At 46.5% G+C, this 26547-nt stretch overlaps 1 long non-coding RNA gene across 4 annotated transcripts in view; it reads left to right on the top strand.

Moving 5' to 3' along the window:
* Positions 1-429: 429 nt before the first annotated feature.
* Positions 430-26547, top strand: part of LOC103541684 (uncharacterized) — a 99318-nt gene continuing 73200 nt past the window's right edge. The window contains exons 1-4 of one of the 4 annotated variants that reach the window (XR_011527059.1): positions 430-513; positions 20142-20401; positions 20534-20793; positions 25945-26099. This is a non-coding gene — a long non-coding RNA (uncharacterized lncRNA). Of the gene's footprint in view, positions 514-12564; positions 12585-20141; positions 20402-20533; positions 20794-25944; positions 26100-26547 lie in introns of those variants that run through there. The other 3 variants (XR_011527058.1, XR_011527061.1, XR_011527060.1) reach the window with 3 other exon arrangements.

Below are 26547 nucleotides of genomic sequence, written 5' to 3'. Positions count from 1 at the left end.
AAGGGCTTTGAACAGGTTCTGGCTGAGGAAGAATTGATCTCTGCAGGGGAGGAAGCTGTTTCTATGTGTCGCACACCAAGTTCCTCAGCTGAGGATTTCAGAGCTGTTGACGGTGAAGGCAGAGGACTCTCACTGCTTTTTCAGAGGTGGTAGCATCTCCTGAAATGGCTCAGCTGCTGTCCCAGGACAAGGAGCCAGCACCTCTGACTCCCACCTGAGCTGAGCCTGGAAAGACCAAATTACATCCCCCCGAAGTGGAGCCGGGCTTAATCACAGGGAGCGTGGTTTCTCCCACCGCCCAGGTCACTTTCTACTTCTGATTTTGAACAAAGGGGCCCTGGGTGGAGAAGTAGAAAGAAATGAAGAGGGTGTGGTATAGGTGCCAGGCTACGTGTGCAAGTTTGTTCATCCTTTTAGTGTTCAAAACAGCCCCGTGATGGAGACATTCTCATTCCACTTAGAGACGAGGAGCTGGAAGCCGAGAGAAGCTAAGACCTTGCCGAAGACCACACAGTGAGTTTTAGAGCTGTGATCTCACCCCAGAGCTGTCTGAATTTAAAGCCCACACTCCTTTCTCAATAAGACACAGAGAAGAGAGAAGAGACGATCCACAGGGAACGAGGGTGACATTTATGATTCCTTGTGTAGAATGGATACAGCGCCTGAAGGTTCCACCCGATCCCCAGGGAATCAGCAGGGCTCTGCTGAACTGATGGAAACCAGGAAAACTAATGACAGAGTCAGGTCCAAAATAGCCTCAAGGGGCTAATAAAAGACCAAATCTAACAAGCTGATATGGAATGAGTGTTATATATGAGTCAGATTCTTGAAAGTCATGTGGGCTAGACCTGCCCATGCATTGTATGGAGCTTTGCACAAATAGTCTCATTGAATGAGTACAACTACCCTATGAAGTAGGCACTGTTAACCCATTTTACCGATATGGAAACTGAGGTGCAGAGAGGTTAAATAATTGGTCAAGATCATGCTGCTACGTACACGGTGGATGGGGATCTGACTCAGGACTGGGCAGTCTGATCTGAAAGCCCATCCTCTTGACCACCGTGCACTGTTTCCTGCTGACAGCAGCTAGCTTGAAACCTGCTTGCGTGGGACATCAGATGTGCATCTGTTAACACCAGGGAGGGAATAAGGATGCTTGTCATTGCTGCAGTCATTTCACAACTTAAAAATAGAGTGACTAGAGTAAAAGAACAAGCAGAATTAAGCCTCAGTTAATCATTACGCACAGATGATATTATCAACTAACCCCCCCACCAAGAGATCCACTTGAAAAACTGTTTATAATAACATAAGATTACCGTATGAGGGTCATATTTTAAAATAGCAAAATCAATGGTTTTTATATGTCAGCAATAATTACTTATAAATCTTACTTTCAAAATCCCATTCAAAATAGGAATACAAATAGAAAGCTCTTAGGGATAAAATCAACAAGAAATGCATAGAAACTATATATAAACAGACAACAAAAATTTTACTGAGTGACATAAAAGGAAACATGAATAATTTAAGAGACATACCTACTCAAGAGTGGGAAGATCCAATACTTATGGGTGTCAATAATTCCCATATTAATGTGGAATTGTAGTTCTGTTAATTCTACATCAGTATGTTTTTTCATTGAAATAATACATATCTGTGGGATAATATATATGCATGGGATGACAATAATTCCCAAATTAATGGTTTAGTGCATTTCTTTTAACTATTTTTTAATATACATCTTTTAATTGAGGTAATACATGTTCTTGGCTAAAAAATCAAATTTTACAGGGCCAGCCTGCGTGGCCTAGTGGTTGAGTTTGGTGGGCTCTGCTTCAGCAGCTTGGGTTTGGTTCCCAGCTGTGGCTCTACACTGCTCTGTTAGTGGCCATGCTGTGCTGGCAGCCCACATACTAAAAATAGAGGAAGATTGGCATGGATGTCAGCTTAGGGTGAATCTTCCTCAGCAAAAAAACAAAACAAAAACAAAAATCAAATTGTACAAAGAAGCTTATAAAAAGAAACAACTGTTTCTTGTTTTGTCCTTCCTACCCTGAGCCCCACTCTTCAGAGACAGCCTTTATTAACATGTTTAGCTGTTTCTTCTGAAAGTTACGCCCATATTTTTAAGTATGTTTTGCTGAACTTTATAGGCTGATCAATTTTGGACATTAATTATTGACTTCCTACTATGGCAGATGAAGACTTAGCTCCCTTCTACCACCTCTCCATCTCTCCCCAATGGCCCAATATGATAAGATCACTCTTTATTTGTTTCTATGAGTTACACTTGCCACTTTTGGAGATTTGCTTACAGTTTAGATCTTGTTAGGTCAATAGCAGCATCTTCTGCCTCCTCCTTTTGTAAGATGAAGGTGTTAACATCCCTACTGAGCTCCTATCCCTTTCCTCTCCGTTGTCGGGCTTAAATGTCTACATTGTCAAGGTGGAGGATGTTTATACTGTGTACTTTTACCTAAAGTCTTCTGGTTTGACTCAATTTTAGGAGTGGACAGTCATTAAACAGTGATTGCATTGTTGTGACTATGTAAACGTCGTTCACTGCAGAGCCAACCAGTGTGCTGTGAGGACGCCACCCTCCTCCAGCAGGTTTGTTTTGATGTTTCCTGGAATTAAAAAAGATCTTTGCTTTTGTTTTTTCATCGTTTGCCTTGGCTGTCTCCTTCAGTCTAAATTCTCATGGAAGGTATAAGATCACTCAAATCTCGCCCCAGCCCCTAGCCTTCCATCCTCTGCTCCTGTTTGAGCTAATTGCCATCTCTCCAAGACTGCCCCTCGCCCTCTCTGCTGGCTCTATCGTTTCCCGGAGGCCATAGATGCTCCCTTATTTTATTGGGGCTCACATCCTAGTGAATTCCCGAGAAAGGACAGATGGGAGATAACTTTTCTCACTTCTACATAACTAAAAATGACCTCCTTCTCCCCTAATTCCCGATGGCTTTAAGTCTCCTTGATGATCCTCGTCTGAATCATTTACTTCATTCAGGGCTGCAAACTGGTAGATTTTCTAATTTCTTTATTCTTCTGCGTCTATTAGCTGGCATTCTTCTGTAAATAAAATTTTTTTAATCATCAATGTTGTGTAAACTATTACTCCTAAAACTTAGGGAATTGATTAATTCTTCTTTTCTACCAATTTTCAGGGTAAGGGTAGGTGAAAGTGTCACAGGTCAGGTTTTTTTTTTTAATGTCAGTTGAAAGTATCTGTGAAACAGAAAGCAAAAAAAGTCGGGCTGCCCTTCTGTGGGGTCGATGCATAAGCAATCCAGTGTGATTTCTGGATTTCTCCCTGTTTGGGAATCAGAAGGACAGGGAGAGCCCTGCACCAAATGGATTCAAACCCCAAGCATTTGCTTCAGGAGAGGTGGAGAAAGAGGACAGATCCTAACTCCTGGGAAAGCTTCCTGGCCTCTCCTGTGATACTGCACAAAGTGTATCCTAGGCACCAACTCAAACCACTGTAGTTCTGGTGTTTTAAAATTTCATGCTCCAGATGTTTTTGGAATAATTGCTGTGCCTACGGAAGCTGTGCCCACCTCAGCAAAGGCGACCTCCTCCCGGTGCTCCCCTCCCCACCCCCAGCCCTGTCCTTGAATGGAGGTGTGTGTAAAGGAAAAAGATCCCAAATGACTCCCCAGCCCTATTTGATTCATCTGTTGTGTTACAGTGACTATCCCTGGGTTTGGAGTTCGTTAGAACTTTGCAATAAAAGGAGAAAAGAAGGATATTTAAAATGTTGTGTAATCCTCTTTTCTCTTGGAGCAAAGATTGTAATTTCTGGTTCAGAGGAACTCCAGCATAGACAATCTGCCTTGTTCTGTTTGTCTCAGGGGAAAAATAAAACTAACACTGCAAAATGGCCTCCTTTCCCGGTGTGCATGAGTATATCTACACATTCACCTGCTCCTCCTTGGCTGTAGCATTCATTCTTTTCTCAACACAGACATAGGTCCTCTGCTGCTCTTCTGGACCTTGTGCTGGGCAGGGAGCTGTGGCAATGGGAGGCAGATGGTGTGGCCACATTCTGGGGTAGAGCGCCATTTCCACACACTCTCTCAAAAGAGTTTCTGTAGACAAGACGTAACTGCTCACAAAGTTTCCTTATCAGGAAAATGACCAGGCAGAACTGGGCAGAAGTCCTGTTCACAAAGTGTCCTGCACAGTGTGGGCACAGAATATGTAGTCGATAAGTGTCACCTCCACACCCCTCCACAAAAGGCAACCTCTAAAATCTCCAGATGTGCAGTTCTGTGCCTCCATGTTTAAATGCGTTGATAATGGGGATCAAGTAGATGCTTCCTGTGGAAATAGATGGGAAGGCTGTGTGCTCAGGCAGGGGTTTCAGCAGTGCTGTTCATAACTGAGAAGAACTCTGGGGAAAATTCTTCACCCAGAACCTCTGCTCTTCTGCACACATCAAGAGGGACAATGCCTTCTTATCTTGGGGAATGAGGCCACCAGAAAGGCAGAGCTCATGACTCCCATTTACTTTGCCATTTTTTTTCTTTCAAAATGAAACTATATTTATGCATTTTTCCTAATACTTGAATATTGTAAAAAAATTCAAACACTACAGAGAAAGTTCACATCCTCCCCTCCCATGGCGGGAATTGCTGTTACTAGCTGGGTATACAGTTGTTTGAGTTTGCTAAAAACCAAAATTCAGCTGAGTAAATCTGGAAGATCTTATTTTCTTTATTCAATGATTCACGAATCGGGCAGCATCCAATCTAGCTGATAGAAAGGAGCTCCAAGGAGCTGTACAAAACAAAAGACTTGTATAGGCAGAGGGGAGCAGACACAAGGACGTTATACTGGGCAAAAAGACGGGCTGGTTATTGTGAGGTCACTTTCCATTAGGGGCTGGCAGGGGTCCACCAGGCAGGTTACCTACCCAGTGCTGATCAGACAATTCTTGATTGACTGGTTTAAGATTCCATTTCTGGGAGAGCCGAAACTACAATGAATTGAGGTCTTGGTTTGTTGATGTGGGGCTTAGCATAAGCGATTCCATTTTGGGTCTGCAGTCTTCTTTTTAACAAACTTAAAAAATGAATATCTAGATAGGAGAATAACTGAAATTTATTACATACATGGAATCTGATTCTGTTTTCTCTCTCTTGCAACTTATGTATCCTTGTCTGTGTAACCCCATATTACCGGCATTGGTCCAGGTCTGCCCATCTTTACACAGAATTCTATTGTTTGGAATTTTGGATCCCCCTTCTTCCTCCTTGCTAGTCTAAGGACCTGACACACACACCGGCCAGGTCTCCTTGTGGAGTTCTTGCTGACTTCTCCCTGCAACATGCTTCCCCTGGTGGGAGGGCTGGGGACAGGTGTCTCTGTGTTTTAGCAAATATTTTCCTCTCCATGAGTACAAACCATAGTGACATCTGAGAGGGAGAGAAAGCATGTTCCCCAAAGCGGGAGGGACCCACAGTACCAAGACCTGATTTGTGTTTTGGGATCCCTGCTGTTCATGAAATACTTCCTCTGCTCCTCTCTCCCAGGGAAGGTTAGTCTGGGAAGCTTTGAACTGTGTCTCTGCTCCTCTGCTCTAGCCTCACTTTCTTTTCTTCCTCGTTTCATTTTTGCTTGAGATACAGGAAAGTGCTCACGTCTGATATTTGCAATGTTATGTAGATGATATTGTAACCACCCGTATATCCACTACCCTGGTCAATGTGCTGGACGTTCCAGTGTTCCAGTGCTTTCTCCGCCTGGCCTCCTTCCCCACTGCCCACATTGTAGAAGGTCTTCTGGCTGCCAATGGGGCCACCAGTGTACCAGGAAACACAGAGCTGGGCCACTGCATTTCCAACTCCCTATGTCACTTCCTCATCACCTCCTCCCCCTTCTTGTGACTTTTTCCAAAGAAGTCACCACCCTGGAGGAACCAGCCTCTTTCCTTCAGCTTCTTGGTTCTTCCCAGCTCCTTTTTCCTGCATCCCCACTTTGGTCTGGACCCAGATCCCTACCAGAGCTCCCAGCAGCAACCCTCGAAGCCCTGACACAGTCCAGAAAGGGTTAAACTCAGGCAAGCACCAGCTCTGCGCAGTTAATCCGGGATTCTCAGCACTGATCTCTGTGCCTGTCATTTGCATTTCTCTCCTTTGTGCCGGCTTTTCTTCCTCCCTTTCCGAGGCCCAGGCGCCTGCATTAGCATACCGTGCCCGGCTGCATGGGGCCTCCTGCTGTGTGCCAGCCTGCGCAATCTGCAGGCGCCATCAATTTTTCAGCACTTTTCTCATTTCTCATTACAGTCAGGCCCAAGAGGCTCCCCATTCAACACCCTCCTAGGCTGTCCCGCCGGTGAGCTGGTGAGCCAGGGGCTGTCACGTCCCTCCCGACCCTCCCGAGCAAGCACTCGCTTGTAGAGGCTCCCACCATAATTAATCACAGTATTAATCCTGGCCAAGTCTGTCTTCCTGAATAATTATAACAACACGCTTGGGTGCCTGGGCCCGACAGAAATTTTACCAACCTTGAGCACTGGACGATATCCCTGCAGCCAGGACTGCCATGGGGACCTGGGCTCCTTGCCTACCCCTGCTGCGACACTCATGTGCACGCATGCACATCCATGCACGTGGGCCTGCTTGCACACACCTACACAAGGCACAAAGCCGTAGGAGCTAGGGAAAGGCAGAATGGTGGAACTGACAGTAAACAGCATTTCCCTTCAAACAAGGAAGCATGGCCACACCATGAAGTTATCTTTAGGTACCAAAGTGGGTGGTTGTCATAGCGATGTGTGCATTATTAAGAGAGTGTTGTTCATCCTGGCAGCTAATCTTATAATGAAGCTGGCTCATTATCAAGTTGAAGCGAAGTTGGCTTTTGCTCTCCTTTTTGCTGTGGGCTTGCGGTGCAGTGGGGTCCTCAGCTCCAGCTCCAAGCTGGATCACCAACTTCCAGCGTGCATCTTTTATTTGGTTACCCCGTCCTCCTTCGCTGCTCTTCCAGGGGACAGATGCGGGAGTATGGGGTTGGGCAGGGCTCCTGATGCCTTTGCCTTCTAAATGTCTCATAGCCGGTACTTGCTCTAGTTTGTGAGGCACTTATCAGCACCTGAGAACCATGTTGGCTCAGGCAACTGGGGTCTGTGTGAATTAAAATTCCAGATTGGCCAGTAAACAATCAGTTCCTCTGCTTTCCTTCTGCACTTGTTTCTCTTGCTTACTCAGTCCAGGGAAGCCAACCTAAAGGACCAAATAGTGCCTTTTGCATCACGATCACCATTTAATGGGGACTTATTTATTTCCCAGTGGATATTGCAGTTTTTGAGTCCCCAAGATTTGTTAAAAGTCCACCATTGCCTCAAGTTTGGGTGCCTGACAACTCTTTCACTGTATGACCAATGTCCAGTTAATTTTCAATCATTTTGGAGAGTATCCAATCTGAAAAACAATTAAGATCTAAGATACACAGTTTTGACCTAAAGACACAAATAGGCTGAAAGTAAAAGAATGGAGGAAGATATACCATGCAAATAGTAGCCATAAGAGAGCTGGAGTGGCTATACTAATATCAGACAAAATGAAACTACAGTGTATCAAAATTTATGAGACACAGCTAACACAGTGCTTACAGGGAAATTTATAGCTTTAAATCACTGTATTAGAAGAGAAGAAACTTCTATTTTTTGAGGCTCCCCATAAATTAAAAAATAAAGAAATGGAAAATTGATGTAAAAAAAAGCATTTTGGAGATGGTTTGCCATTGCTTTCTTTGTCTGTCTCTGCTTGGGTTTTTTGTAGATTGTTATAAAGGTCTATTGGGTGCAAGTTTAGATTTCATGCGGCTTGTGATTTTCATCCTCCCCTTTCTTTTTAAATTAACCTGCTTCTAATTTTGCTCCCTGTTTGGGTTAGGAGAGCATCCTTTACAAAGGGAAGGAAGGAAGCAAGCAGGGTAACCAGCTGCCACATACACCATCCGGTGAGATGGTCGCCATGGACCTGAGAGGGGAGTCGGGGAAAGGAAATGGCTTGTACCTGACTTTATAATTAAGTGTTGTGTCCTGGTGAGCAGAGATGCTGTCCTCCCTGGGACAGCCGGTGGTGATGTGCAGATGCCCTCAGCTCTGCCTGTCTCCAATCCACCAGTTCCTCCAGTGCCTTCGGCAGCCTGTGCTGCAGCCGAATGCAGCTGGCATTTTGTGGTAGGTTTTCTCAGAGCCCAGTCCACTGACATGAGAATCACCTGGGGACTGATTAGAAATGCAGATTCTAGAGTCCCCTGACCAAATGGAGCTGCCATTTTCAACAAGTTCCTCAGCTAAATACGATACCCATAGATTGTTTTCATGAGCCTCTTTGTTTCACTTGTGTGCTTCCTTTTTCTTTTTCTCTTTTAAAAGTAGTATAGGGATATGGTGAACTGGTTCAAACAATGAAAAGGAGAAACAGTCCCTGGTCCTCAGGTTCCCTCCTCAGGGACTCCTACATTTTTCAGTTTTTATGTATCTTTCTAGAGATGTTCTTTGCATACATCTGTATATAAATCCCCTAAAATCCACAAACGGTGGCATCTTATACGCTGTTCTGTCACTTGCTTTCTTCACTATGCAATATATCTTGGCTATGGCTCCATATCAACATACTAAGATCTTCCTCATTTTTAAAAATGGCCGCATAGTACATTTTGTATGGGATGTAGCACATTTTATGGGTTTTGGATAAAGCTGGTGTCTGCTCCTAACCGGGCTTTAAGAATATGGTCTCATAAATCTGCAACAACCTCTAGGAAAAGGGAGACAGTTGATTTTTTTTTCAGCCATACTTTTGACTGTATGGTAGCCTGCCTTGGTCTGGGTTCCTCAGAGGCAAATCCTGAGACCAGGATTCCAGTGTGGGTAGTTCATCTTGGAGGTGACCACAGAGAACACCTGTAGGAATGGAGGGACAAGAGGCAGAAGGGAAGGAAGCCTATAAAAGGTGTGTTATCAAGCAAGTTACCAGTGTGAGGAACTAGTGTTTATCCTTCTGAGCAACTCTGTGAGGGAGTGTAGACCACACTTAGGGTATTATTACACCTGGAGGGTGAGGGGCCTGGGATGTTTATACACCAACTCTTGTCAGCCACTGGTGACGGACTGGTTATTGGTGGGAGTGTTCAAGTCTCCTGCACTTCTGGCCTGCCTCATTGGGTAGGTGGGTTCCAGCGGCCAAAGAAAGCAGATCTCAGGCAAAGAGAGGCAGGTGCCAGCAGCTGGAAGTTGTGCAGGGTGCACTGAAACAGTAAGGGCAAGGGGATGGCATTGGGGTACCAACAGTGGCTGCTACACAGCAGGAAGCGGAGGCTTCCAGATTGATCCCTATACTCAAAAAGAGCAATGCACATGGATGTGGTGCCAGGAAAACAGATTCTGTTCCTAGCTCTGCTCCCACTGGCTGGTGCCTTTGGGTAAGTTGAATCGTTCAACCTTTTGGAGCTTTACTTTCCTCGTCTGGAAAATGGGGTTAATAGCACCTGCTTCTCAGGATAGCTTTGAGGATTAAACGGGATTTCTAGTTTTGGAAACTAGCGCTTCAGAGCCCCTCATGTGGGTGATTACTGTTACTGTGTGACAGCTGATCCTCCGGGAAGAAAGGCAAATTGCATCCTTCAGAGCCTGCCCAAGATCACCATATATGGTGAAATCAGAGCCCCGCTGCGGTCACACAAGTTCTTCTCTAAAGATCCCCAAAGTCGAATTCAGACCAACCCAAATGGCACCAAGATGCCAACAAGAATAGGAACAAAATGATTCTCAGGCAATTTTTTCCATTAGAGAGCAGCAAACCCTTTAATCCTGTAGTAGCAGGAACACCTTGGTTTTTCAAAAACAGCCTAGATTTTAGGGGCAGAAAGATTTTAGGGGCAGAAACAATGCTTAGTTCATTGGTTTCAAGCATTTGTAACCTCAGAGCCCTTTCTTTACAGAGAATGATGCTCAAAAGATTTGTCAAACTGAAGTGGAGCTCCTCCAGTAGAATTTGGTGGGGGACCAGGCCCTCCCTGGGGGTCCTGTCACACCCACCGCCTCCTTTGCTCACCCCCAGCAGGCCTCAGGCTCCCCCAGGCTCTGCAGGTGCAGTTTGTAAACAACGGGTTTGGTACACCCCTTTTTAATGAACAAAGGATGAGGTGGGGCCATTGTCATTGCTTGCTGGGGCCTCTTTAAATGAAAAACCAGGCAGGGCACTCCGGGAGACTGAAAAAAGCAGTCAGGGCTATAAGACCCTGATCTTAGAGGGGGTGAAACTGGCAGAAACCTCTGTCCCTTTGCTTTGATTCTTTGCTTTAAGGATAAGTTCTTGAGTCCCTTTCCTCTGACCTCCTTTGGCCCCACCTCTAAGCTCCCATCCTCGTTCATGTGCATGGTCAAATCATTGCTGTCAAACTCAGTACACTCCTCCCCCATCACCCTTTGCTCTCAGGCACATAAACTAACTGAGATTCCTGCTTCTCAGTGGCCCCAAGGGACTGTCCTGCTGGGCCCACCTCCCTCCCACCAAGCCTTCTGCTTAGGGGAGAGGGACGGGATGCCCTGAGAGACCAGGTCACTTGCCTAGTGTGGCAGAGCGTCTGCAGGCCCCTGGTGCAGAGCGATTTTGACCACATGTGATTCCCAGTAGTTGTTAGTCCAGTGTTTTCAGGCATCTTCTGTTTTGCCTCTCCTCTTATCAAAATGAGCCTCCTCTAGAGGGCTCTGCCACCACTCCAGGTATCAGCCAAATGGCACTGTGGAAGGACAGTTCTCGACTACTGATGGGCACATCTTTTCTTCAGGGGAGGAACAAATGAAAACGAAATTGGAGGTTGTTGTATGGATTGGCAAGAACAACTCTGATCTTTCTATTGTAAATGTGCCACTTCCTGGCAGACAGACCCCCTGAGCCTCAGTTTCCCCATCATAAAATTGGGATTGTGTTACGTTCCTCCTTGGGTTGCTATGAAAACTACATAGAATGACATGAGTGAAAGGGCTTTGGAAATAGGAAAGTCTTCAGAAATGGAAGGGATTTCTTTTATTATCGTACTTTATTGATGGCTGTGGAAGTATAATTTCTGTAAGGCTGAACATCAAACTCAGAGGGAGCTTGGCATAGAGTGCAGAATATACCCACTTCCCCAGGAAACCTTACCCTGCCTGGAGAGGGCTGCGGCCTTCTGATGCCCATGATCGAGGGGGATGGGAGTCAATGGATAAATGCCCCCGCCTTTCATTTCTTCACTGGGGCCATTCAGAGGCACGGCCTCAGTATCTCAGAGGGTTCCCGGCATGACTGAGCCCCAGTACTCTTCATTAATGTACACTTTACTGGATTTTCTCCCCCTTGACTTGTTCTCCCACTGTCCCCTCTTGCCTACTTCCTGGGGGGTCTCCTCCCAAATAAACTACCTGTACCCCAATCCTTGTTTCAGAGATTGGTTTTGAGGGAGCTCAAACTAAGACACACAGCCACTTGGGCAACAGTGAGAAGAGGGCTGAGAGGGGATATAGGGAGACCAGAGAAGGTTAAGGCCTCCCACAACTGTGAAGGTGACAGGGAGGCAAGAATAGAGGTCCTTACTTAGTGGCCCAGGAAGGATGTGAGGCCACTGGAAGCTGCCTGGCCCCAGCTGGGGTGACCCCATCTGGAGCGTAAGGCTTCCAGCCCTGGGCTAGCTTGTCCTCAGAGCATTTTCTGCCTAAGCCCACGCCCAGGCTCAGCCATGCCCAGCTTGGGTTGGGGTAGAGAGCTTAGGTGTCCTGTGCCACAGTGAAGGCTCAACATCTCAATTCAGTGCACTCCTACCAAGCACCTTTTCCATGTGGAGCATTTGGGGCTGACTCTGCTGGGAGCATGTCACAATACCCCCAAGCAGTGTGATGCAGCTAAACAACAAAAACACACACACTCGGGGGAGGGAGGGCAGGAAATTTAGGAATGAAAAAACTCATGAACTTGGACACGTTTAACTTCTCCGGGTCCCTATTTTTCTGTCTGTAAAATCAGAGGGCGGGACTCCATGGTCCCCACAGGAGATCTCCATGGGTTGTCCTAGCTCTGAAATTCATATGTGACTTTTCTTCACTGACTCCATGACTAGGTACACCTGGCAGGGAGAAATCGAGGCTGATCGAATGTTAGCTCACAGTTTGTCCACACTACTTTTAGAGCACTACGTTTTCACAGTTCCCAGCTGGTCTGAGCCCACTGCAAGGCTGTTTCTTCCACTGCAGGTACTGTTCTGCATTCCTCCCCTCGAAGCCTCTGCTTCATGGAGGCACAGTCAAATAAGACCTTTTCCTGCTCCTTGTTTCTTATCTCTCCCTCAAGTCCATCCTGGACACTTAAAGGTTTCTGGCCCTAAATTAGGTCCAAGTTGGAGAAGGGAGAAAAATTTTAAAGTTTTGCTGTTAGATTGGGCTGGGCTTTCTTTTTTTTCTGTGAGGAAGATTCGCTCTGAGCTAACATCTATTGCTAATTCTTCTCTTTTTTGCTTGAGGAAGATTAGCCCTGAGCTAACATCTGCACCAATCTTTCTCCACTTCGTTTGCAGGATGCTCCACGGTATGGCTGGTGAGTGGAGAAGGTCCGTGCCCAGGATCTGAACCTGTGAACCTGGGCTGCCGAAGAGGAGCACACGGAACTTTAACCACTTGACCATGGGGCCGGCCCCCCGGCTGGGCTTTCTTAATACTTAAAAATAAGATAAGGTTTGGACAGGGCCACCCTCCATCTGAAGGCTCTAGGGGGAGAACCTTCCTTGCCTCTTCCAGGTTCTGGTGGCCCTGGGAGTTCCTGACTGTGGCAGCATCACTCCAGTCTCTGCCCTCATTTTCCCACGGCCTTCTCTGTGTCTTCAGAGGGCTTTCTTCTCTGTATCTGGGTCTTCTCTTCTTGTGTCTCTTATAAGGAAACCTGCCACTGGACTTAGGGCTAATCCGGGTAACACTGGATGATCTCATCTTGAGATCCTTAACTTAATTATATCTGCAAAGACCCTTTTTCCAAATAAGGTCATATTCATGGGTTCTAAGTGGACATATCTTTTGAGGAGTCACCATTCAACACAGAGCAGTGGGGCTTCTTGATGTCCGCTGAACATAAATTGTGGTACACATGTGCTTGACCATGCCTATACGAGACAGGTGGGCCCCCAGTTCTCTTATTCACCCAGCCACTTGGAATTGGGGATGAAAGCATGAGACGTTACCAGTGGAAGAATAAATATGAGTGAATGGAGCCTGAGACTTTGCCTCTGCACGTGCCCACCAGTCATGGTGCCCAGTCCACAACTCTGCCTCTGACCAAGCAGATCAGCATCTCCTCTTCCTGGAGGGGATGGAAAGAACTAGGAGGACAGTGAGTGGAGAGGAGACCTCCTGGCATGGGGAGGAGGAGCTGTGGAAATGTTCCCAAGAAGGAACTGACACATGCTTTAATCTTTCTGGTTTCTGAAATTGGTTATCTCAAGGGGCTTTCACCCCCACAGTGGGGGTGAAAGCATTACCTGGAGTAGAGTGGCCTTGTTTTGGGGACCCTGGTCATCGAGGGGATAGATGGGAATGAGTGTGAAAGCTGGATTAGTTTGAGAGATCTTCCAGCCTGAGGAGCCTCAAGAGGAGACAGAAGAGAGAGCCAGGCTGGTGGGGATGTCCCCTCAGTAGAGAGCAGTGAAGTGTTTCCCAGGGGCCTGGGGGCTGTAACACCTGCTGCAGTAGCCATAAAGGCCTTTGTTATCATAGCATGGGCCACAGTTTCCCTCAGGTTTCAGAATCAAGGGTGGCAATGACCATGAGAGCCGAGCTTGTAATGCTCATTAAAAATGATGATCCTTCTTGTCCCAAGGACCAGAGTTATGAAAAGTTTCCAGAAGAAAGAGGGCTTCACAATGGTGTAATGGTTCAGTTTGTACACTCTGCTTCGGTGCCCGGGGTGTGCCGGTTCCGATGCCCAGTGTGGACCCATGCACGGCTCATCAGGCCATGCTGTGGCAGGCCTCCCACATATAAAATAGAGGAACATGGGCACAGATGTCAGCTCAGGGCCAGTCTTCCTCAGTAAAAAGAGGAGGATTGGTGGCAGATGTTAAGTCAGGGCTAATCTTCCTCAAAAAAAAAAAAAAATGAAAGAGGGCCTCAGCTAGTGTTTAAAAGCAGCAGCCACAAACTACCCACCGACTCCAACTGGGCTGCAAGAAGAGAGCACTTGTGGAAGAGGCAGAGGAAAAGTTTCATCATTTTTACCATCGTGGTTCCCCCTCCTCCCCTTTCAAGGAACTAGAAGACCATCCTGAGATAATTGTTTCAGGAGACAAAAGTGACAAGCAGAAAGCAGAATGTAGCCTGCAGGTTTCTTCCTGACTTTGGGATCCAAAAACAGAAGCCGTCAGGGGATGGAGGGGACTCCGGACACAGACAAAATGCTCAGGAGACATGGCATGAGGGAGAGCAGATTGTGGTGGTCCTAGTAAGAGAGAGACCCCAGTTCTGGTTTCTCAGTGCAGCGTCGGGGAAGCAGCCAAGGCTGACACAGGCAGACAGGATCTGGGAGTGGGCTTCTGTGTTCTGTTTCCTGGGTAGAGCCCTGGGGGGGTGGGAGCGGTGATGTAGCATGTTTTGATAGACTAATACAGGGATTCTGTCACCCCCACAAGGCATGGCCTACACACAGGGAAGAGAGCTGCTGGGCCTGAGGGAGCTGGAGGATAGGAAAAGAGGACGACTCAGCAGCACCTTGTGCAGCCTGGTGACCAAGGATGATGGGATGGGGATGCCTTAGCTGATACCTAAGGGGTCAGGTGACTTGCCTATCAGTTGTTCCATCCCAGTCTGTCCTTGCCGTGCCTTGTCCCTCTAGAAATTCCAAGGAACTTTGACTTAAACTGTGTTAGTTTGATTTTCCCTGAAAACAGAGCCTGAGACAAGGATTCATGTGCAAGTGGTTTATTTGGGAGGAGATCCAGGAAGCAGAAGTGAGGAGGTGGGAGGAGTGAGTCAGGGAAGGATGAGAGGCCAATAAAGGGAACATTAATGAGCAGGTTACCACTGCAAGTACCTGGGGCTCTGTTTCTTGGGGCACATTCTGAAGAATAAGCCTCAAGTTTGTCTTCCTAGAGGACAGGAGGCTGGGGCACCTCCCCCCGACACAGCAAAGCAGAGAGGCCTGGTGGCGTGTGCTTGACTTGAGCACTGGCAGCGTACCTGGACCCTTGTGTACTTGTCCCCCACAACTGGGCTGAAGCCAGGTGCCCGACGGGATGTGGTGTGGAGCATCCCAAGCACCTGCTGTAGAGCCCTGGGAAGGGCAGGGGCAAGCAATTGCCTGAGTTTAAGTTACATCACCCTGGTGGAATGGGCTTCAAAGAGAAATTAAGTTGAATAATGGAAAACTAAAGAAAGTTTTATATTTATTAGACACCTGTATTTGTAGACTGAGATTTTATATCTGCTTTATGTAAGATATTCAAGTTGACTAATGTCAGTCTGGTATAATGGAAAGAACATAAATTTTAGAGTCAGACCAGCATTGGATTTGAATTCAGGTCCTATCACTTAGTTGCTGTGTAACTGTGGGTTAATCATATCACCTCTCTGATCTTCATTCCTGCCTGTGTCAAACCAGGAATGATGACATTTGCCTTGAAGTGTTGTTGAGGGTTTTCAATATGCATCATTTCACTAAACCTTAGTTAGTTTCCTTTACATGGTGTGGTCTGCTTACTCTTAACAAAATCTTTTTGTTATTTGAAAAGTTCTTAGCAAAGATATTCCTTCTGGATACTGCTGTAAACAGATTTAAATGGGGTGAACCCAGATGTCCTTAATGTCCTTGTCCTCATGGCCCTGGTGTCTGCAGTCATACCTGGAAAGGAGGCCACATAGAGAGTGCTTCTTTCTGTCCAACCATGACAAATATTGCACATGGGCATGTTTTCCCAACTGACCTTTTGGAATTAAGCATTTGACTTTGGTATTTGTTTTGGGGTTGGAAACAGTAGAGTAGAGGAATTCCCTTCCTTTCTCCTTTCCAGCCTCTCTCCCCACATGCCAATAAAACCTGAATTCTTTAGTTCCTTGCTACAAGTGGTGAAAAATGCATCTGTATTTGCAAAAGCCAAATCTACTGTGGCTGGATGGAGCTGCCATCAAGGCTTAAAAAAACTGGTGAGGTGGCGGCACTGCCTGGTGTAGGGCCCTCATTAAAAACTGGCTGACTCAGTGGAAAGACTCTGCAGACAAGATGTTTGCATCCACGGAGGGGCTGCGCTTGTAGTGGGTCGTAACTTTCTGTGCTGAAAGCAAGGTGTGGACGCTCAAGGAAATGACTCTGCTCTGGGCTTCCTTGTCCCTCCATGGTACCTAGCACAGTGGCCTTGCTTCGTGGGCTGCACTCGCCTAGATTGACAGCACAGCATCTGGGCACACTCAGAACTCTCCATAGCCCCTGCTCACTCACCGGGGAAGCCTCAGGAATACTATGAAAAGTCCTGGAAGCTCAGCTCCAGAACCTGGCTAGGCATCATTTCCAAATTCTCTCTGAGCCCGCTTACTCTCCTCTGGTGTCCTCAGTGGCCCTTCCAGCTGGAGTCTGCCTCCCTGCTCAGTCCTCTGGCAGGATATCAAGTTGGCTTTTATGTTTTCTTTTCACCCTGATGCTTTCTCTTAGCTGGCCTCCCTAGACTTCTTGCTTTGAGAGAAGAGTTTATCTCAGTCCATGAATTACTATCATGTCTTAGTCAGTTTTTATTGCAATAATGGAGCATAACAAACAGCACACCTTTATTGTTTTTGCTTATTGGTCTATGGAGCAGTGAAGGTGGCTCTGCTTCAGACTGTGGGTCACCATGGGATTCCTCCCTCTGCTCCCAGAGGCTCCTCCATGGCAGCTGGCAGACGCTCAAGAGGCTAAGCTAAATTAAGCAAGTGCATTTAAAGCCTCTGCTCACTTCATATCCACTGACATTCCACTGGGCAAAGCAAGTCACATGGCGCAGCCCATTGAGAGTGGGATGGAGATGTACATCCCTCCTCTTCCAGTGGGGGGCACTACAGAGTCACATGGCAAAGGATATGGATGCATAATGTTATCATAGGAGTAGGGAAGAGTTGGAAAGAGTAATCCAATTTACTACATTGTACCAGGCCCCATGCTCAGGACAGCCTCTGGGCAGTCTGGAGTAGAGAAACATCTGATGTCCAAGGAGAGAAATTCCCCTCTGATAAGTTATCTTTCTGTGAATTACCAAGAGATTCTCCTTGTGGGCAGATTGATTATCAAAGGGGCCCCTTCCTTTGGGGTAATCCAGCCTCTAGTGTGGGTGCTTGGCCTGGCAAGTGGAGGATGGGCTGGAATTCAGCCCCCTTCACTCTTTGGGTGGGCACCCTACTATAGGGTCAGTCTACAAGTCTGTAGGCTGTGATGCTGTGCCCACCCAAGGGGTGGCTCCCAGGGCCTGGGGAAGCACTTTGGTCACAACTGACTTCAAGCTATGCAGGTTGGAGTAGTCTGGGATAGTTTTCTGCTTTTGTCAATCCAAGTCAAAAAGCTGGGGTTTTGATTTTTCTTTTTGACTCCACCTTCAGAAAATAATGTGGATTTTTTCTTCCCAGAAGTGGCCTCTCCAGCCAACCACATAGGCCAAAGCCAATGTAAAAGAAAGGAGATGGTTATGAAACGCTTCTAATTGTAGAGTGGCACATTTGTCTTGGAAGAAAGGCCTTCTTCTTCTTTCCCCAGGAATGACCACACAACCCACAATTACCCTCACATTCCAACATCAGAGGGAACACCACATCTCTCTGAACAAGAGTAATAGCCAAGTCTGACAATACAGGCCCCTGAGTGCAGTGGTCCACGTTGACGGGTCCTGCAGGGCAAATGAAGTAGGCAGTGCCCTCCTCTGCTACTGTCCTTTAGTTTTTGTGGTGAGCAGGTGTGAGTGTGTCATTTGCACATTTATACTTGGTAATTACCAGAAATACAACAAATGGATGGGAACTCCAGAGTCTCCATCAATCATCACAGCTTCAGTTTGAGTTTGGAGGCAAGACCCAGGCTTTGGTAGATGGAATTGTTGACTCTGCATCCTTTAACCTGCCCTACATCCTCACCCTTGCTGTGGCCTCACTGCGGGTGGGTGCAGTCCCCACCCCTTGACTTTGGGCTCAGCCATGTGACTTCCTTGAGCCAGTGATATACAGGCAGAAGTGAGGGAGTGCCATTTGCAAGCCCAGGCCTTAACAAGACTTGGATGTTTCTGATTTTTCTCTTGAGCTCAGAGAAGACCTTCTAGGTGTCTGCATCCCCCTTAGTCTGGGCCCTAGGATGAATGTGGAGTAGAAATGAGCCAAGCTTCAGTGAAAGCCAAGATGAGCTATATCCAAAGCTTGAGGCAGAGCCATGCAGCCAAGCCCAGCCTGGACTGGCCAACCTCCAGCAGACCCGCAGACACATGACTGAATATGAATGATTATTACTAAGATCTGGGGTGGTTTGTTACATAGCATTATTGTAGCAACAGTTAACTGATTCACTTGTTTTCTTGGAGAATGTCATAGTATACTGACCTTGGACACCAGACATGGCTGGGACACAGGAAGCAACCCCAGCAGAAAGGCCACTCTCTTTCTGACTTGAGGGCTGGGATCTGCATGAAGGAGAAAGTGTGTGACTCAATTAAGATACAATTAAGATCCTCCTCCATGGTCTCCCTTTCATCCTCCGTCCTCATTATCCCGCTTCCTTTTCTTCTCACCGTGGGAATGGTGCTGCTGTTGCATGCTGATGAGTTTGTCTGTGGCCCAACTTCTGAACTAGAGATGTCTGGGTAATTAATTTGGATTTAAGCTCCTCTAGCCAGCCCTTGATAGACCCACGACTGAGTGCATTGGAAGGCCTTGATTTCTCCTGGGCATTTTTTTGGTACTTAGAGGTCAAGAGTCATTTGGTACCTGTCTATCTACAGTCAGTCTCAAAGTGAGTTTTGAAAAATGTATGAAAATGTACACTTGTTTCAAGTGACTTAGCTTACTCCTGGGAACCTCCCCACTCCCCCCTAATGCTGTGAAGTTTTTGCATTTCATCTCTGCAATTTGGTTACAGAGCAATTCTCCCCTATGAAAGTATGAAATATTTGCTGGGCATGAGGCTTGACTGGAGCTCAGGCAGAATATGGACACCTTGACACAAGGTCCCCATTGAAGTAGGTTGATGAGAAGGTAGAAATAAAAATGTAACTCCAAAAGACAAATGGGGAATTAACTCAAGAAGTAATAGCCCCAGGTTTATATGTCATTGTTTCTGGATGCACAATGTACTTTCCAATTTGTCATATTTCTTTGCCTTCTCTCTACACCCTTTGAATCTCCTGGAAGGCCTAGTCTTTCTAGATTTCTAGATCAGAATTAAATGAAACCACTTGTACTCTGAAATCCTGTAGTGCTTGCTATAATGGCTTTCAAAATTTTTGCTATGTCCCATGGTAAGAAATGAATTTTGCATCAGTTCTTAACACACACACACACATTTTTATATAGGTCTAGTTTAAAGTTGAATCTTTGTCTTGGTCTGGGTCCTCCCAGAAGTAGACTCTAAGATAAGGATTAAAGTTCAAGTGGTTTATTTGGGAGATGATGCCAGGAAAGACCAGTAGAAGAGTGGGGCAGTGAACCAGGGAAAGGACGGAAGATATTAGAGTATGTGTTATCAACAGGTGCGTAATCTCACTGGGGAACTCTGGAAATAGTTTTCGAGCCAGCCTTCAAGTTGGCCCCCAGTGATCCTTGCCTCCTGGTATTTATGTCCTTGCATAATTCCCTCCCACATTGAACTATGTGTGTGGCCCGTGCGTCCAATAGAACGTGCCAGGAGTGATGGTATCCTGGTAGGCAGCCTTTGAGAAGGCCCCAGTTCTCTCCACCTCCTGGAACTCATGGCCTTGTGTGATCCCCACCCTAGAGTGTGGGCTACTTACAACCAATAAGAAGTGACTCAGTTCTAACCAATAGAATATGGTTATATTATATTGTCAATAGAATATGACAAAGATGATGGATGTCACTTCTGAGATTAGGTCACAAAACGACTCTGGCTTTTGCCTTTCTTATATTCTCTTGCTCTTTATTTCACTAGCTTGGAGGAAAAACCAGCCCCCATGTTGTGAGCTACCCTATGGAGAGGCCCATTTGGTGAGGAACTGGTGTCTCCAGCCAACAGCCCGTGAGGCATTGAGGTCTGCCAACAGCCACGGGAGCAAGCCTGGGAATGGCTCCTCTCCTAGTTGAGCCTGGAGACACCTACAGTTCTGGCTGCAGCCTTGGGAGAGATTCTGAGTCAGAGGCACCAAGAAGCACCCAGCTAAGCTGTGCCCAGATTCCTGACCAGTAGAAATTGTGAGTTAATATATATTTTTTTAAGCTGCTAAGTCTTGGGGTAATTTGTTATGCAGCTGTAGATAATTAATGCAGCATCTGACTTTTGAGACCTTGCTGTTCTCTATTTGGTCTCTTTCTCTTGGATTACAGCCCAGGGAGAAGCCAGTCCCAGATCATGAGGACACTCAAGAAGCCCAGTGTGGTGATGAACTGAGGCCTCCTGCCAACAGCCAGCACCAACTTACCAGATACGTGAATGAGCCAGGCTGGACGCAGATCAGTCAGCCCCAGCCAAGTCTTCAATTGACTGCAACCCCAGCTGCCACCTTGATTGCACTCTCTTGAGCAACCTGGAGCCAGAACTACCCAATCAAGCTTCTTCTGAATTCCCGACCTACAGAAATTGAAAGGTAATGAATATTTATTGTTGTCTCAAGCTGCTATGTTTTGGGGGTAAACTGTTAGGCAGCAATAGATAACGAATACATTGTAGAATAAGTGACTAAATTATTCCATCCAAGTGAAGGAGCTGGGGCGCTTATACATCAATACCCATCTGTCAGTGGATGATGGCTGCTTCTAGGGGGTGTTGATTCACCAGCACTTATTTGTGGGCAGAGAGGGCTTCAGTGGCTAGAGAAAGCCTGCAGGCAGAGAGATGAAGGTTCTGGCAGCTGGAAGTCAGGCCTGTGTGAACCCAAAGGTAAAGATGAAGGTTATAGGTAGGGTGTTCACAGGGACTGCTAGCTCTCAAACTCAATTTAATTCTCATCTACACTACTTCCCTCCCCCCAGGCAGCTTGGAGCATCGACTCCTTCTTCAGAGCCTGATTCCTCCAGGGTTTTGTCCCTAGTAGAAGGAAGAGGAAAAGGACAAGCATCTCTTTATATAATTGTGCCCATCTCTGGTGTGCCTTTGTTGGGTGTTGGTGTTTCTTGGGCCAGCACTGATTGGTTGTTCATACTGTCTGTGACACGAGTCCAAAGGCTAGGCTTTCTTGCAGGTGCGTGTCTCGGTCCTTGAAGGGCCTTGTGGTAATTCCCTGATGGATGTTGATCTCTTCCGCCCTACACTCAGCTTTCACTAAGGAGTCGATCCCACAGCCTCCTGCTGCCTGCCTCCCTGTGCCTGGCAGGCAGTCCAGCTGAGTGGAGTACAGGAAAGACAAGTCGAGTGCAGCCATTTTCTGTGACATCCGCTTGACTTTTTGGGAACTCACATCACAGCCTCACCAAATAGCTGAGGTATGGGCTGCTCCAGGCTCTCCTCTTTTGCCACGGGCCTCCTCTCTAGGCGTTTCCCCTGCTCAGGTGGACACCGTGCATCCCTGGGGCTTGAGGGGCCAGGCTCTCCATCTTTTTTTTTTTTTTTTTTTAAAGATTTTATTTTTATTTTTTCCTTTTTCTCCCCAAAGCCCCCCGGTACATAGTTGTGTATTCTTCGTTGTGGGTTCTTCTAGTTGTAGCATGTGGGACGCTGCCTCAGCGTGGTCTGATGAGCAGTGCCATGTCCGCGCCCAGGATTCGAACTAACGAAACACTGGGCCGCCTGCAGCGGAGCGCGCGAACTTAACCACTCGGCCACGGGGCCAGCCCCCCAGGCTCTCCATCTTGCAGGAATCCCAGACCTTTACCACTGACTCTTGAAGCCTTCTCGCTCGGCTTTGAGGTGGGACCAGTGCTCAGATCCATTGGGAGGAATCACATTTCTCATATCCAGTTCTGCCTTCTGCTGTGGGTCCCGGCTTCTGTTTCTGGAACAGCAGGAACAGTCTCGCCTAGCACCCTGTAATGCAAATAAAACACCTTTCTCAGTGCTAGGCAGTGAGGATTCGACAAATACTCGTTTCCTCCTTCTTAGTGTCAATGATGGAGCATGCACCAGTGTGGTTGGTCTGAGGACATGGGCTTTAATACAAAGTGGAGCCCCAGAGAGGGGAAAGGAAAGGGCATGTGCATTACTGGCTCCTAGTGCAGAGCCTTGTGAGCAGTGGGCATTCACTGAAAGAATGAAAAATGGAGCTGATGCAGGAGCCTTTTCAGTGGAAAGCAAATGTATAGAGAGGCAGAGGTCCAGTGTCTGTCTCTCATGCTTATGGGGAAACACGGGGTGGTGGCCTTAGCCTGGTCTTCAGTGGCTGGCCCCCACAAGCCAGGGGCTTCCCCTTCTGGGCACCAGGCGGCTGCCACCCCACTTGCCTCTTTTGTGTAATATGCGGCCAGACCCAAGACCCTCATTATGCACCCTCCCTTCCAGACGCTGCCCGGGCTGCCTCCCCTTCCCTTTCTTCCTTCCTTTCTTATTCTATCCATCTATTTCTGTATCTACTACAAAGGTCAGAAAAACAAATCAATGAGGAGAGGGACCCAATAATCTTGAGACCTGACTCGGGGATGGGAGGTGGGGAGGGAAGCCGCTCAATAAAATGAAAGAGAATTTAAAAATTCCCTGAACAAGGCACAGCATGGGGTCCCGATCAAAGGGTCCAGGCAGCTTCAGCTTCGTGCGTGGAGGTGCTGGATGCTCTGAGGCTGGGGGAGAGACGGCCCCCAGGTCTCGCCCCCCTCCCCGCTTCCCTTCCAAGGCACGCATGAACGGGCGCACACACACTCACGTACACTCCTTCGACCACCACCTGACTGCTAAAGAAAGATCTGCTGATGGATTTTGGGAGTTTGGGAGCCAGAGGGGAGAAGCCTTTGGCAGCCCACTTACGTCCTTGTAGTGGTCCGATTTTCCAAGGCTGTCTCAAGGTCCGCATCCACACAAGACAGGGAAAATGCCCTCTGAGGACCAGATAATTGTATTGCTAGTGACTGAGGAATGGGATGTTATAAGTCCCACTTTGCTTTGTCTGAACTGACCTTGGAAAGAGGTGAGAAAAACCCATCAGTCTGCAAAGAGCTGAATCAGCTTTTTAAACTCCCTTCCTTGTGAATGGCAGCTCTTCCGTGAAGTCCTTCCTGACACCTACCACCATCCCACCTCCAACCCCGGGGCCTGATTGAGCACTCACCCTTGAAGCAGCCACTGCAGCCCAGCCCTCTTCCACCAGAGCCCCTGGAGTGCATTACCATGCTTCTTCATTAGTCTGCCCCATCCCTTTCCATGAGGGCCAGTGGTAAAGCAGATCGGGGCAGACTGCCCCAGCTCAGATTGAGCCATCACACCTTACCGGCGTGGGATCTTGGACAAGTGACTGAACCTGTTTCCTCATGTGTACAACGGGGATAATAAATATATTCCCCCTTTCACACAATGGCTCGTCAAATATGTAAGGGCAGGCTTTTCTCCTCCAGGCTCAACAGGCTCTATTTTCATAGTTCTTCATATAACATGGCTTCTAGAGATCCAAAAATGTTTTGAGCAAGAACAGCATCATCAGAATAAGGATAGAAGCTCTCCACTTTGGAGAACCTCACTCAGATGTATAAGTTCTGGCATGTTTGCTATCAAGTGACTCCTTGCTTTATTTTACGCTTATTGTACGTATCTGTAGAAAATATGAAGACATCCAGGTATACGTAGGTGAAGGCAGCATACGCGCAGGTCTGTGTGTGAGTGTGTGTGTGTCTGTGGGTGAGTGTGTGTGAGTGAGTGCATGTGATTATTTTCTTACTTGTTTCCAAAGAGTTTTGAGGTGGTTTGCTGATTAAAACAGGATAGAAGATGAGTCATTTAATAATAAGACAGACTAAAGATTACGGGAAAGATGCAGAAGTAGATGCTTTAAGATGTCTGAGTTGAACAGATGAAACGTGTACACGAAGTTTGGCTGTTCCTTGAAAGTTAAGGCTCTAAGACAAACCCTTCTGGTGCCCTTGTTTTTGTTTTTGGCAAAAATGGTTTTATTTCCTATTTCTTGCTTGCAATATGTCAGAGAAATGGCAGCTGGATCCAGGGAGATGAGAAATCTCAGGAGGTTTAGGAGTTGGCAGCCAACAGCACGTTAGTTTGTGTCCTTTTTTTTACCTACCTTTTCTTTGTCTTTCTCTTATTTATATAGCAAGAAAACCAAAAATAAATTCTGTATTTGTAAGCCACTCTCCACATTATTCCTGCAACACTTCTGTGTATGGCATAAACATTATTCTTCTCATAAACAGAAACCCAAGAGAGTTGAGTGACATCTCCATTGTATGGACATACCACAATTTATTTATCTGTTATCTTATTGATGGACGTTTCAGCTGTTCCACTTGGGACTTTTATAAATAAAACTGCTATGAACATTCTTGTACGGGTCTTTTTCTGGATTTATGTTTTCATTTCTCTTGAGTAAATACCTAAGGGTGGAATTCCAGGTAATAGAAGAGCTGAATGGCTCAGTTTATTAAGTTTATTAGAAAGCCAAGCAATTTTCCATGGTGATTTTTACCAGTTTGCACTCCCCCAAGTGGTGTCCCAGAGTCTCAGTTTCTCCATATCCTCTCCAACTCTTGGGATTGTTAGTCTTTGTTTTTAGTTATTCCTGTGAGTGTGTAGAGTTATCTCATTGTGGTTTTAATTTGCATTTCCTTGATGACTAATGACTTCGAACACCTTTTCCTGTGTGATTTGGCCATTTGAATATCTTCCTCAGCACCAAAAGGAATGAGCTTCTGTCACTCCCAATAACAGACTAATTTCAAACACATTATGTTGAGTTAAAGAAGCCAGACACAAAAGAGAACATACTGTCTGGTTCTATTTTTATGGCAGAACAGACAAAACTGATATATAATGATAGAGGTTGTCATAATGGTTGCCAGGGGAATTGGGGTGGGGGTGTTGACTGGAAAGGGGCAGGAGAAAAGTCCCTGTGGCTAATGGAAATGTTGTTTATCTTGATCTGGGTAAAGATTACACAGGACTGCTTTCCTCTGGCTCTATGAGTTGAACCTGGCCCTTTGCCCAGAACACCTCTCTGTGTGCTCACCTAGGGCCACTGGCTGTCATATCCTGATTCACCAACCCAAAAGGGGGCTGGAGAAGGGATCCTGGGAAACCACTGGGCCACGTTCAGTCTCCTCCCAAGGTATTAACTTTTGCTTCATCATACAACTAATCAAAACCACTTAATCCAGTAGTTCATTTTGTGCACTGCACAAAGTACCTGACAGAGGGAGTGAATAGTCACTGGAATCCAACCGGTGGGCCCTGGCTGTGCCAGTCCAGAGCAGGGACCTCTTCCTAATCATCCTCTAAGAGGGCATCGTTTTTATGATTTTGTAGAAAGTCCTCCTTTAAGCCTATAGCGCCATTGTGGCTAACATTGGGTCATGAAAAGCTGTTCATGAGCAAAGCTTTCCTTGGTGTTTGTTGAAATAGAAGTTTCTGATCATTTTGGTAGGGAAACATTTCTTCCTAAATAAAGAAGCCCAACTTGGGAGGTTGTTCATTCATTCTTCCTCCCTTTCTTCCATTCTTCTCCATTCAACCAATATTTTCTGGGTACCAAGGCTGGTGAATACCGTGTACTGTGCACTGTGCTAGCTTCTGGAGATGAATAGATGTTTTTCTTTTAAGCTGGGGATGCAGTGGCATTTTTATTCTTATGCTCCTGTCTCTGACTCCCCAGGAATTTGAAACATCTTTGGCCAGAGCACGAAAAATATCTTCGATTTCCTGGCTGGAGAGCACAGCTCTGCCTTTGGATATCACACACAAGCTGGAGAAAGCTCCACAAGGCAGTGTTTTCTCAGCTTCGCACCATCGGTTCCTCTCTGTCTGTGGGTAAGGCGTCTTACCTGCTTGGGCTCATTTGTGCTGCTGCCCTGTCAGGTCTTTGGCATCAGAGACTACTAGAGGGTCTGGTGTAAAATGTACCCTCTTCTTACAATTTAGACTTAGAGGACAATCTTGCAATCTGAAATGAGAAAAAAAATGAGATGGAGTACCATAATGATCAAAGTGATGATCTCTTACATTTGTATAGCACTCCACCTGCTTCCAAACCATTTTCACCTTAAATATCCCTATCACCCAACAACAGGAAGGTAGAAGGTAGACATTATTATTATTATTATTTATTGTGGTAAAAACAAATAACATATACTCTCTTCATAAATTTTTAAGTATATGGTACAGTATTGTTAACTATAGACACAATGTTGTACAGAAGATCTCTAGAACTTTTTCATCTTACATAGCGGGAACTCCCCATTTCTCCCTCCCCATAGCC

This window comes from Equus przewalskii, chromosome 15, assembly GCF_037783145.1.
Source record: "Equus przewalskii isolate Varuska chromosome 15, EquPr2, whole genome shotgun sequence".
Taxonomy (NCBI): Eukaryota; Metazoa; Chordata; class Mammalia; order Perissodactyla; family Equidae; genus Equus; species Equus przewalskii.
This window is presented reverse-complemented; position numbering and strand designations above follow the sequence as displayed.